This window comes from Urocitellus parryii, chromosome X (assembly GCF_045843805.1).
Source record: "Urocitellus parryii isolate mUroPar1 chromosome X, mUroPar1.hap1, whole genome shotgun sequence".
NCBI classification, from domain to species: domain Eukaryota; kingdom Metazoa; phylum Chordata; class Mammalia; order Rodentia; family Sciuridae; genus Urocitellus; species Urocitellus parryii.
Window position 1 is genome coordinate 94,755,721 of NC_135547.1, and position 11,129 is coordinate 94,766,849.

The following is an 11,129-nucleotide window of genomic DNA, read 5'->3' on the forward strand; positions in this document are numbered from 1 at the left end:
TGTATTTACAAGCCTTCATCTAGCGTGATAAATCTTAAATTTGGTCTTTTCAGGTTGCCCCATATTTCTTGGAAGTTCTGTTCATGGTATCTTAACATCTTTTCTTCATAGTCAACTTTATTTTCAAGATTCTATATTTTGTCTTCATTGCCTGAAACTCTCTTCCAAGTGTTCTAGTCTGTTGGTGATGCTTTTTATTTAATTTAAAATCAAATTAAATTAATTGGTTTATTGACTCTTCATTTTGAGAATTTCTGCTTGATTTTATTCCTAGAATCTCTATCTCTTTATTGAAGTAATCATTCACTTGCTGTATTTTCTTTTTTATTTCACTCCTTACATTGTCCTTTGCCTAGCAGATCTGTTGAACTATGTACATTCTAACCTCTTTCTCTTACATTTCTTCCACTGTAGTGTCAATGGATTCTGTTATTGAAGTGTCTTGGTTTATTTGGGGTGAATGTTCCCTTGCTTTTTCATGTTGTTTGTGTGTCTACGCATCTAACACTATGGATCTGAGGCAGTAGAGATTCTACTCTGTGGACTTATAGTGTCCCTGAAGAATTCACTTTTTAAGGGGAGACAAATAATAGCAAACAATATACAGCATTCAACCAATGATGTCTACAATGTTGTCACAATAAACAGAAATTATATTATCAGTTATTGCCCACAATAAAAACAGCAAGTTAGCAAAAGGATTTATAATCTCAAATGGTGGAGAGGGATAGAACAGAAGTGATATAGGATGTGATGATTATGAGGGAGGAGGAGAGAGAAGTAAAAAATTAAAGGAAGAGTGAAAGAGAAAACAATGGAGATTGGCTGCTAGCAGAATAAAAGAGAGAAAGAGAATAAAGAGAAACAGATAAGGGGCTGGGGTTATAGTTCAATGGTAGAGCAGTTGCCCAGCATGTGTGAAGCACTGGCTTTGATTCTTAGCACCACATATAAATAAATAAAGGTCCATCAACAACTAAAAAAAAACTTTAAAAAAAGAGAAACAGATAAGTGTGAACATACATATATCTTTATATATATGTATAAAGATTTTTAAAAAATAAAAATAAAGGAATACAAAACAAAACTAAAATATACTTATCAAATATCTTAGTTTTCAAGAAACTGATCCATGAAAAGTTACTGGTTTCAAAAATGTTGGAAGTGTTGGGGGGGGTGGAACAGAACAAACTAATGTGAATATGTATAAATGTCCATGAACCATTAAGGTCCCTATTAAACAGAGGAAAGAAAATAGGGGTGAAAAAAGATCTTGATGAACATTTAAAGAATTGTTTCAGTTGGAGTTCAAAAAATTCTCAGCTTCCCTTTTCAGCACTGTTAGGTGGGTTTATCTGGAGTATGATGCTTGCTCCTCCCTTAGGGTGGTGTTGCTAGAATGAGAGAGGCAATCCCATAGGTTGAATTCCTGGAGGCAGAGTTTAGGCTTTGGTAGGCTTCAGGCCCTTTGCTAAATGCCAATTGGTCTGGAGATTTTAAATTAGCACACCTCCAGGACCCAGCATTGCTGGTCCATGCTGGAAGACTGCACTTCTGGGATCTCTCCTGGGTTCCACTTGTGGGGTGGAAGAGCCAATTCTTAGTCCATTCCTTCAGTTTCCAAACTTAATCTCTCCCATCCTGCCCTTTTGAATTCCTGGCCAGGCACATCTCTTCTAGCTGGTCCTGCGAGTAGCCAGACTGGAGTAGGAGAGCCAGTAGGTTCCCATGACCAGTTGTCTCCTGTGTAAACCTCTCTCCACATTTGACTTTCTCCTGGTCAGTTAGATACACTCTATACCATGTAGTGTGAGTTTTCCAGGCCTGTATTTGGGGGCCAAACTCGAGTTTGCCAGGAACTGGCTTCCCCTGCTGCCAGTCCAGGCACTGTAGCCTCACAATGGTTCCTTCCTCTGTCCTTTGCACACTGCCATGAAAGATGCAGTTTCTTTCCCATCCAGAAATATTGTTCAGTGCACCAATATCAGTTTAGTAGGGCAGAGTCTTTGATCTCTAAACTCTCCATACCCAGACATGCCTCAGTCCTCCTAAAAATATGGGTTCCTTTAATTTCCTTATCCCTCCACTTTGCTCATGGAGTGACCACTCTGGCTGGTGCCTCTGCTTGTGGCAGTGAATGTGTCACTGGGGATTTCTTCCTTATTTTATTACATCCAACTTCTTGAGTCTCTGATCTGCTTTGAGTGTCTGGTATTGAATTCTAGTAAAGCCTCCACCCTGCCCTTTTTTTTTTCTTTAGAAACTGCCTGTCTGCTTTTTTGGTTTTATGCCATGGAGCAGCAAGGAAAGCAACCTTCTCTAATCCACCATCTTGAAATCCCCCTCTAAGTTTTTGTTTAGAAAAATAGCAAACCTACAGAAGAGTTGCAAGAATAAAACAATGGGGCTGGGGTTGTGACTCAGTGGTAGAGCACCCACCTAGCATGGCAAGATTCTGGGTTCGATCTTCAGCACCACATAAAAATAAATACACAAAATAAATGTATCGTGTACAAATAAAAAAAGAATAAAACAATGAACACTTGTTTGCCCTTCACCTATAATATTTCTGTTACTAACAGTTTTCCACATTTGCTTTATCGCTCTGGTTAGATACAAATTATATATGTATTTATTCACTTTTTAAAATAAACCATTGAGTGTTTATTGCAGGTATAGCAACACTTTAGCCCTTCAGCATGTACCTCTTATGAGCAAGGACATGACCACAATACAAGGACCAAATTAAGGAAATTTAACATTGGCCCCATTTATTACCTAATATAAAACAATATTACAATTTTACCAAGCCTTCTAACATTATTTATACCTGCTTTTTTCCTTTTTGATCTAGAATTAAATCAAGGATTACACATTGAATTTGGTTTGTCATGCTTCCTTAGCATCTTTTAGTTTGGAACAGATTCCAAGCCTGTTGTTTTCTTTTGGTTTTTTTTTAGACATTGGCATTTTTGAAGAGTTCAGGCCAGTTTTGCAGAACATTTTTCAATTTGGATTTGTTTGATTATTCCCTTAGGATTAGATTCAGGTGAAATACTTTTTGGCAAGTATTCTACCAGAATGTGTATCTCAGTACATTGCATCAGAAAGCATATGTTATCTGTTTATCCCATTAATGATGATGACAATTTTTTTTTGTTGCAGTACTAAAAATTGAACCCAGGGCCTTACACATGCTAGGAAAATGCTTTAACTCTGAGCTACACCCCAGGTCTTTTATTTTATTTTGAGACAGGATCTTGTTGAATCACCAAGGCTGGCCTCAAGAGATCCTTCCGTCTCAAGTGGGTGCCACTGATGATATTCTTGACCACTTGGTTAGGGTAGTGATATGCTTTGGGTATGGTTTAAGGATATCCTCCAAGGCTTTGAGTGCTGAAATTTAAGCTCCATTATGAGGTAATAAGAGGTGGGGTCTTTGGGAAGATACTAGGGTCAGATAAAGATATTAGAGTAGAGCCCTTGTGAGCAAATTCAGGTGTCTTTATAAGAAGAGGGAGAGACCAGAAGAGCTACACACATCCACATGCATCCTCCCTATTTATTGCCATCTGATGCCCTGTGCTGATTCAGGACTCTACCATCAAGAAAACCATCAGCAGATGCAGCCCCTTGACCCTTTACCTCCCAAACCATGAACCTAAATTAACCTCTTTTCCTTATAAGCTACTTGGTCTGTGGTATTATGTTATCAGGAGTAGAAAACAAACTAATACAGGTGGTAATAACTAGGTCTGTCCTTTGTCAAGGTAACTTTTCCTCTTTGTAATTAATAAGGAAAATGAGGGGTGGTACTTTGAATTTATGGGTCTATCTTTTGAACAGGATTTTGAATGATGAATAGTTTTTCAGGCAGGCAAGAATGGGAAAACATTCTAGACACAAAGGGATACACATGCAAAAACACAAAGGTATGAAATAGTGTCTGGAGATACTATAGTTTGGATATGCGTCCACCAAAGACCCATGTGTTACAGGATTGAACTAGTGCTATTGGGAGGTAGTGAAAACTTTGAGAAGTAGGGCCTAGTGAGAAGTTTTAGGCCATTGGGAACATACCTTTGGAGGAGATAGTGAGTCCTTACCCTTTCCCTTTTCTCCCTCTTTCATTTTGCTTCTTGGCCACCATGACAGAACAACCTGCTCCACCATGTGCTCCCTGCCATGATGTGGTATCTTGCCATAGACCCAAAGCAATGGGATCAACTGATTATAAACTGAAACTGTGAGTCAAAGCAAACCTGTCTTCCTTTTAATAATTTCTTTCTTTCCTTCTTTCCTTCTTTCTTTCTTTCTCTCTTTCTCTCTTACCGGAGATTGACATGGGCAATAAACCGCTGAGCCCATCTCTAGCTCTATTTATTTATTTGAGACTGGATCTCTCTGAGTTGTTTAGGATCTTACAAAGTTGCTGAGACTGACTTGGAACTTGTGATTTTCCTGCCTCAGCCTCCCAAGCAGATGGGATTTGTCTCAGTAATTTTAACAGTAACATAAAGCTGTCTAAAACAAGAGGGCAAGGAAGGACTCAGAAGCAATAAAAGTGGCCCGGTAGAATACCTGGAAACCTCAGAAGACATTATAGCAGGACCTTAGACTTGAGATATATATATATATATTTTTTTTTTTTTAAATTTTTTTTTTGTGGTGCTGGGGATTGAATCCAGGGCTTTGTGCATGTGAGGCAAGCACTCTACCAACTGAACAACATCCCCAGTCCTAGGCTTGATCTTATAGGCCATGGTGACCTGCTGTAGTATTTTATGCAGAAAAATGGTGGCATCAGAATGAATTTTTAGGATGCTTAATAATAGCTATGTGGATGGATTTGTGGAGGGGACGGTCAAGTGGAGACAATGGCAATATTAGAGAAAGTCAAGTGGAGACAATGGCAATATTAGACAGTAGTCTAAGTGAGCAATGATACATTTATTACAGACTCTTTCCTGACATGGAAGCTGAATCAAGTCAAATTAATTTTATCTTTTCAAGTATACACATGGGCCAGATCACATGAGATGATGGAATACCAAACTTTCTATGCATCAGGCTCTGGAGAGTTGAGTGTTCTAAAGAGTCTGAGGAGGGAGACAATATGTTTAAATTGGAGGATAGTGGTGGTGAGAAAACCTAAAGGAGTATGGGGTGAGGGCACAGGAGAGCCATATCATGTTGTCTGATAGACAAGCCAAATGGGTGCTCCCAAGCAGAAGGCCCTAGGCAGAGGTGGCAATTGGCCTCCTGAGTAATGAGAACACAGAGAATTGTTTGTGTGTTTTATTTCAAATATGGGGCTGAGTCAGTTGCACCATCATGTAGAGCTAACAGGTAGTCAGCTCTTCCAAGGCTTGCTGGGCTCAGCCTAGTCCTTGTTTTATAGAAAATAAAGGGGAGACATATAGATCTAAATATGAAAGTCTTTAAATAACAACTTCTAGTCCTGAATACAGGACTTAACCTTAACCTGTAACATGAAAAAATAATTTTGGGTTATTTGTTAGAGGGGAAAAAAACAGTTTGTAAGAAAGCAGGTACATTTTTTGTAAAGGTGAAATATATACATATGATTAGTCACCACATGTGTATATATATATTATACACATTAAATATTTACTTATGAATCCTGTTTATGGAATAAAGCAGTTCTAAGAATATAGTAAGAATTCAATAATGTTAAATTTGTTTTCCACTATAGGTTTTGACTTAATCTCTATGAATCATTCAAGATAAGACAAATTTTTATTTATTAAATTAATAAATTATATGTGAGTGGTGGGATTAAAGGGGAGACTTTTTCTTTTTTTACTTGTTTATATTTTTCAAATTTTCTAAATTTTTTTTGTGATTAGAAAAGAAAGAAAGAACTAGAATGTATTTAAATATCATCAACAGTGGGGCATTGTGTCCCAGTGACTTGAGAGGCTGAGACAAGAGGATTGAAAGTTTGAGGCCAACCTCAGCAACTTAGTGAGACCTGGTCTCAAAATAAAAAATAAAAAGGGCTTGGGATGTGGCTCAGTGGTTAAGTGCCCCTGAGTTCAATCCCCAGTGCCCCCCCCCACAAAAAAAATCATCAATGGATAGCTTTTTCTTTTGGTCAATAAAATTAGTACAGTTGAAATACTAAAAATACTTGGTATCAACAAGAATTCAAAGAAATGGATCCTTTCATATGCTGCCAGGGTTGGAGGCATGGGATAGCAACACTGGTTGAGCTATATGACAATGAGGACTATAGGGCAACTAAAACTCCTATGGCCTGGTGGGTGGTAAAGTGGTACTACCAATTTGGAAAGCAATTTGATAACATCCAGTAAAGTTGAAGGTGTATGTACTCTGTTCCCCAGGTAGAAACATTTGCACATCCACAAGAATGTTTCTTATACTAATGAAAACATGGAAACAATGTAAATGTCCACCAGGAGGAATATTAGAATTTGATACCATACTTGTAACTATGAACTAGATTAATATGTGTGAACCTGGACAAGTGTCAAAAGTATAATGCAGGATAAAAAGAGCAAATTGCAGGAGCATATGTATATGTACAGTATGAAGTTTATAAAGAAACATAACAGCTGGGTGCGGTGGTGTATGCCTGTAATCCTAAAGACTCAGGAAGCTGAGGCAGGAGGATCTCAAGTTTGAAATAGCTTCAGCAACTTAGGAATTCCCCCGGCAACTTAGCGAGACCCTATCTCAAAATAAAAAATAAAAAAGATCTGGGGGTGTTAGTGGTAAAGTGCCCCTGGGTTTAATCCCCAGTACAAAAGAAACAAAAAACAAAACAAACAGAACAGCTGTATAGCAAAGGAAACATCTAGGAATGAGAAGAGAGAACCCACAAAATGAAACAAACTTTTTGCTAGCTATTCTTTGGACAGAGGATTAATATCTAAAGAACTCAAAAAACACCAAAAAACTAAATAACCCAATTAATAATTAATGAGTTAAGCATACACTTTTCAAATGAAGAAATACAAATGGCCAACAAACATGAAAAAATGTTCAACATCACCAGCAATTAAGGAAATGTAACTCAAAACTACACTGAGATTTTATCTCACACTTGTTAGAATGACAGTCATCAAGAATACAAACAATGACACCAGGTGGGAGGGCACACACCTGTAATCCCAGCAGCTTTGGAGGCTGAGGCAGGAGGATTGCAAGTTCAAAACCAGCCTCAGCAATGGCGAGGTGCTAAGCAACTCAGTGAGATCCTGTCTCTAAATAAAATACAAAATAGAGCTGAGGATGTGGCTCAGTGGTTGGATGCCCCTGAGTTCAATCCCCAGTAACCCCCCTCAAAAAAAATAGGGCTGGGGATGTGGCTCAGTGGTCAGGTGCCTCTGAGTTCAATCCCCAGAACCCCACCAATAAATAAATAAATAAAAATTTAAAAACTGGAGAAAACTTACATTAGTCTTAGAGCTTGTTTAACTACATTATGACACCCCTATAGAATAAAATATAATGCAACTCTTAAAATGCTAACCTGGAAGAAAATTTATTGACATGAAGAAAAATTTCTACTATTTTGTTAATAGAAATACTATAAAACATTTTGATCTCAATTTATAAAACAAATAATATCCATCTATATATGTAGATTCATGAATAGAGAAAAGCAAAGAAGGATATATGCAAAAATGTCCACAACATTTATCTCTGAGCAAAGTTATTATAGAAGTTTTGTTTTGTTTTGTTTTACTTTCTGCATATCCCCAAATTTATATAATAGACATGTGATAGTTGTCCAGTATATAATGGACATGTATGCCACAGTCTGGCTGGGCACAATTCAGGAGCCACTTGTCAAAAGAAACTAACTTTATTTTTAGAACTACACACGCCAAACAAAACAGCTCCTCAGGAAAAAACCCTCAGAGCCCAACTGCCACCACCGGCTTCACACAAGCCTCTCACCCCAACCCCAGCCTCTCCACCTCCCACAATCCTCCTGCTCTTGAGGCCGATTGGCTGGGTTGCGTGGGCGGAGCCAAAGAAGTCCCCCAATGAGCAGCTCCGTGGTCTGAAAGGGCAGGGAAACAGCCCAATGAGCATCACCGCAGAGGAGCCAGTCAGCTAGATGTTGCTGGGGCCGCTGTGAGCCAATCATCAGCTGGCAGTCTGGAAGTTTGCTGGCAGCTGGAAGTTTGCTGGGGCCCCTTTGGCTGTGGCTCTCAACACATGTATATAATAAACACATGAAAGTTGTGAAGAAAAAGTATATGTTTGAAAAAGAGATGGTGAGAGATAATATGGAATGAGACAGAAAAGTAGTAGTTGTATAATAAAGAAGAGACAAAATCAAAAGAAACTTAGAAGATATAATTGACAACATTTATTTATTTTTTTCTTCTGGTACTGGGGATTGAACCCAAGACACTCTACACTGAGCTATATCCCAACCCTTTTTATTTTTTATTTGAGACAGGGTCTCACTAAATTGCTTAGGGCCTCACTAAGTTACTAAGGCTGGCCTCCAACTTGCAATCCCCATGTCTCAGCCTCTCAAATTACTGGGATACCAGGCATAGGCCACTGCCACCGTGCCCGTAACAAAGTATTTGTTGTTGTTTTAACAGTTACAAAGAGAGGGGAAAGGAGGAATATCATGATGACCTGCTGGTTTCTGACTTGGGCCACTGGGCAACAAATGATACCATTCCCGAAATACCCACTGGGTGAGGGAGATCTGATTCTATATGAAAGCAAACAGTACAATTTAGAACAGGGCAATTGAGAGTGCTCAGGACATTGTAGCAGACCACATGGAGTTTCTATCCTGTATCCACTTCTTCCTGCATCTTTCTGTTTTTTAAATTTGTTTTATTTGTTCTTTTTAGTTTTACATGACAGTAGAACGTATTTTGGCAAATTATACTTACATAGAGTATAACTTATTCTAAGTAGGATCCTATTCTTGTGGTTGTACATGATGCGGAGTTACCTTAGTTGTATATTCATATATGAACACAGGAAAGTTATGTCTGTTCTTTCTACTGTCTTTCCTATTTCTCTCCCTCTCCCTTCCCTTTGTTCCCATTTATCTAATCCAATGGACTCCTATTCTTCTCCTCCCCACCCTCCCTTGTTTTGGGTTAACATCCACATATCAGAGAGAACGTCAGCTCTTGTTTTTTAGGGATTAGCTTATTTTATTTAGCATGCTATTCTCCAGTTCTTATCATTTACCAGCAAATGCCATAATTTAATTCTTCTTTATGGCTGAGTAATATTCCATTGCATATATATACCATATTTTCTTTATCCATTCATTTGTTGATGGGCACCTAGTTTGGTTTCATAGTTTGGCTATTGTAAGTTGAGCTGCTATAAACATTGATGTGGCCATGTCACTGTAGTATGCTGATTTTAAGTCTTTGGGTATATACCGAGGACTGGGATAACTGGATCAAAAGGTGGTTCCATTCCAAGTTTTCTGAGGAATTTCCATACTGCTTTCCATAGTGGTTGTACCAATTTGCAGTCCCACCAGCAATGTATGAGTGAACATTTTCCCCCACATCCTTGCCAATATTTATCATTATTTGTATTCTTGATGATTGCCATTCTGACTACAATGAGATGGAATCTCAGTGTAGTTTTAATTTGTATTTCTCTAATTGCTAGAAACGTTGAATTTTTTTGTTTATATATATTTTTAGTTTTTTTGATTTTATTTTTTAATTTTTTGACCATTTGTATTTCTTCTTTTTTGAAATGCTTGTTCAGTTCCTTAGCCCATTTATTGATTGAGTTATTTGGCTTTTTGTTGTTAAGTTTTTTGAGTTCTTTATATAACCTGGAAATTAATGCTCTATGTGAGGTGCAGGTGGCAAAGATTTTTCTCCCATTCTGTAAGATCTGTGTTCACATTCTTGATTGTTTCCTTTTCTGTAAAGAAGCTTTTCACTTTGATACAATCCCATTTATTGATTATTAATTTTTTTCTTGTGCTTTACTATGAAAATAATAATTTTTCTTACACACACACACACACAAACACTTTTACCAAAACTGGATAGGATATGGAAGATGGTGTAGGGTACAATGAGGTCACAAACCATCATCTTGAAGTGTGTGTGTGTGTGTGTGTGTGTGTGTATGTGTGTGTGTGTTTATAAATAACCAAAAGATACATTGCTTACAATTATAAAAAATAGGCTTTTTACTCACTTATTTATTATTTTGGTAAAATAACCACAACAAAATTTACCATTAACTATTTTCAAGTGTACCATTCAGTGGTATTAAATATAGCCATCACTACTACCCATTTCTAGAACTTTTTCTTCATCCCAAATTAAAACTCTGACCTCATTAAACAATAACTCCCCTTTTCCCCATTGCAGTCCCTAATGACTACTAGTTCACTTTCTGTCTTTATGAATTTGTCTATTCTTGGTATTTCATATAAATGGAATCATGCACTATTTGTTTTGGGAGGTCTGGCTTATTTCACTTAACAATGTTTACAAGGTTTATACATGTTGTAGCATACATTAGAATTCCATTTTTAAGGCTGAATAATATCCCATTGTATGTATATACTACATTTTGCTTGTTGAGGGATATTTGGGTAGCTTCCATCCTTGATTGTTATGAATAATGCTACTATGGTCATTGGTATGCAAGAATCTGCTTGAGCTCCTGCTTTTAATTCTTTAGGTTTATACCCAGAAGTGGAAATGTTGGATCAAATGGTAATTCTTGGGTTAACTTTCTGAGAAACTACCAGACTAGTTTTTCCTTCCAGTATTGGTGATTGAACCCAGGGGCTCTCTACCACTGAGCTACATCCCCAATCCTTTTAATTTTTTATTTTGAGAAAAGGTCTTGCTAGGTTACCCAGGCTGGCTGTAAACTTGCCATCCTTGTACCTCAGCCTCCTGGGTAGCTGAGTAGCTGGGATTACAGGCACAGGCATGGGCCACCATGCCTGGTCTGGTTTTATATATTTTAAATATTTACATACTTAGAATACAATGATTGAGATTACATTAATTTTACAAATAAATCTGCTGAAAATTTATGTCTTTTTGTAGTCATTTCTTTCAAGAATATGATGTTTGGATCCTCTTTTCTGTCCTTCCATAAAC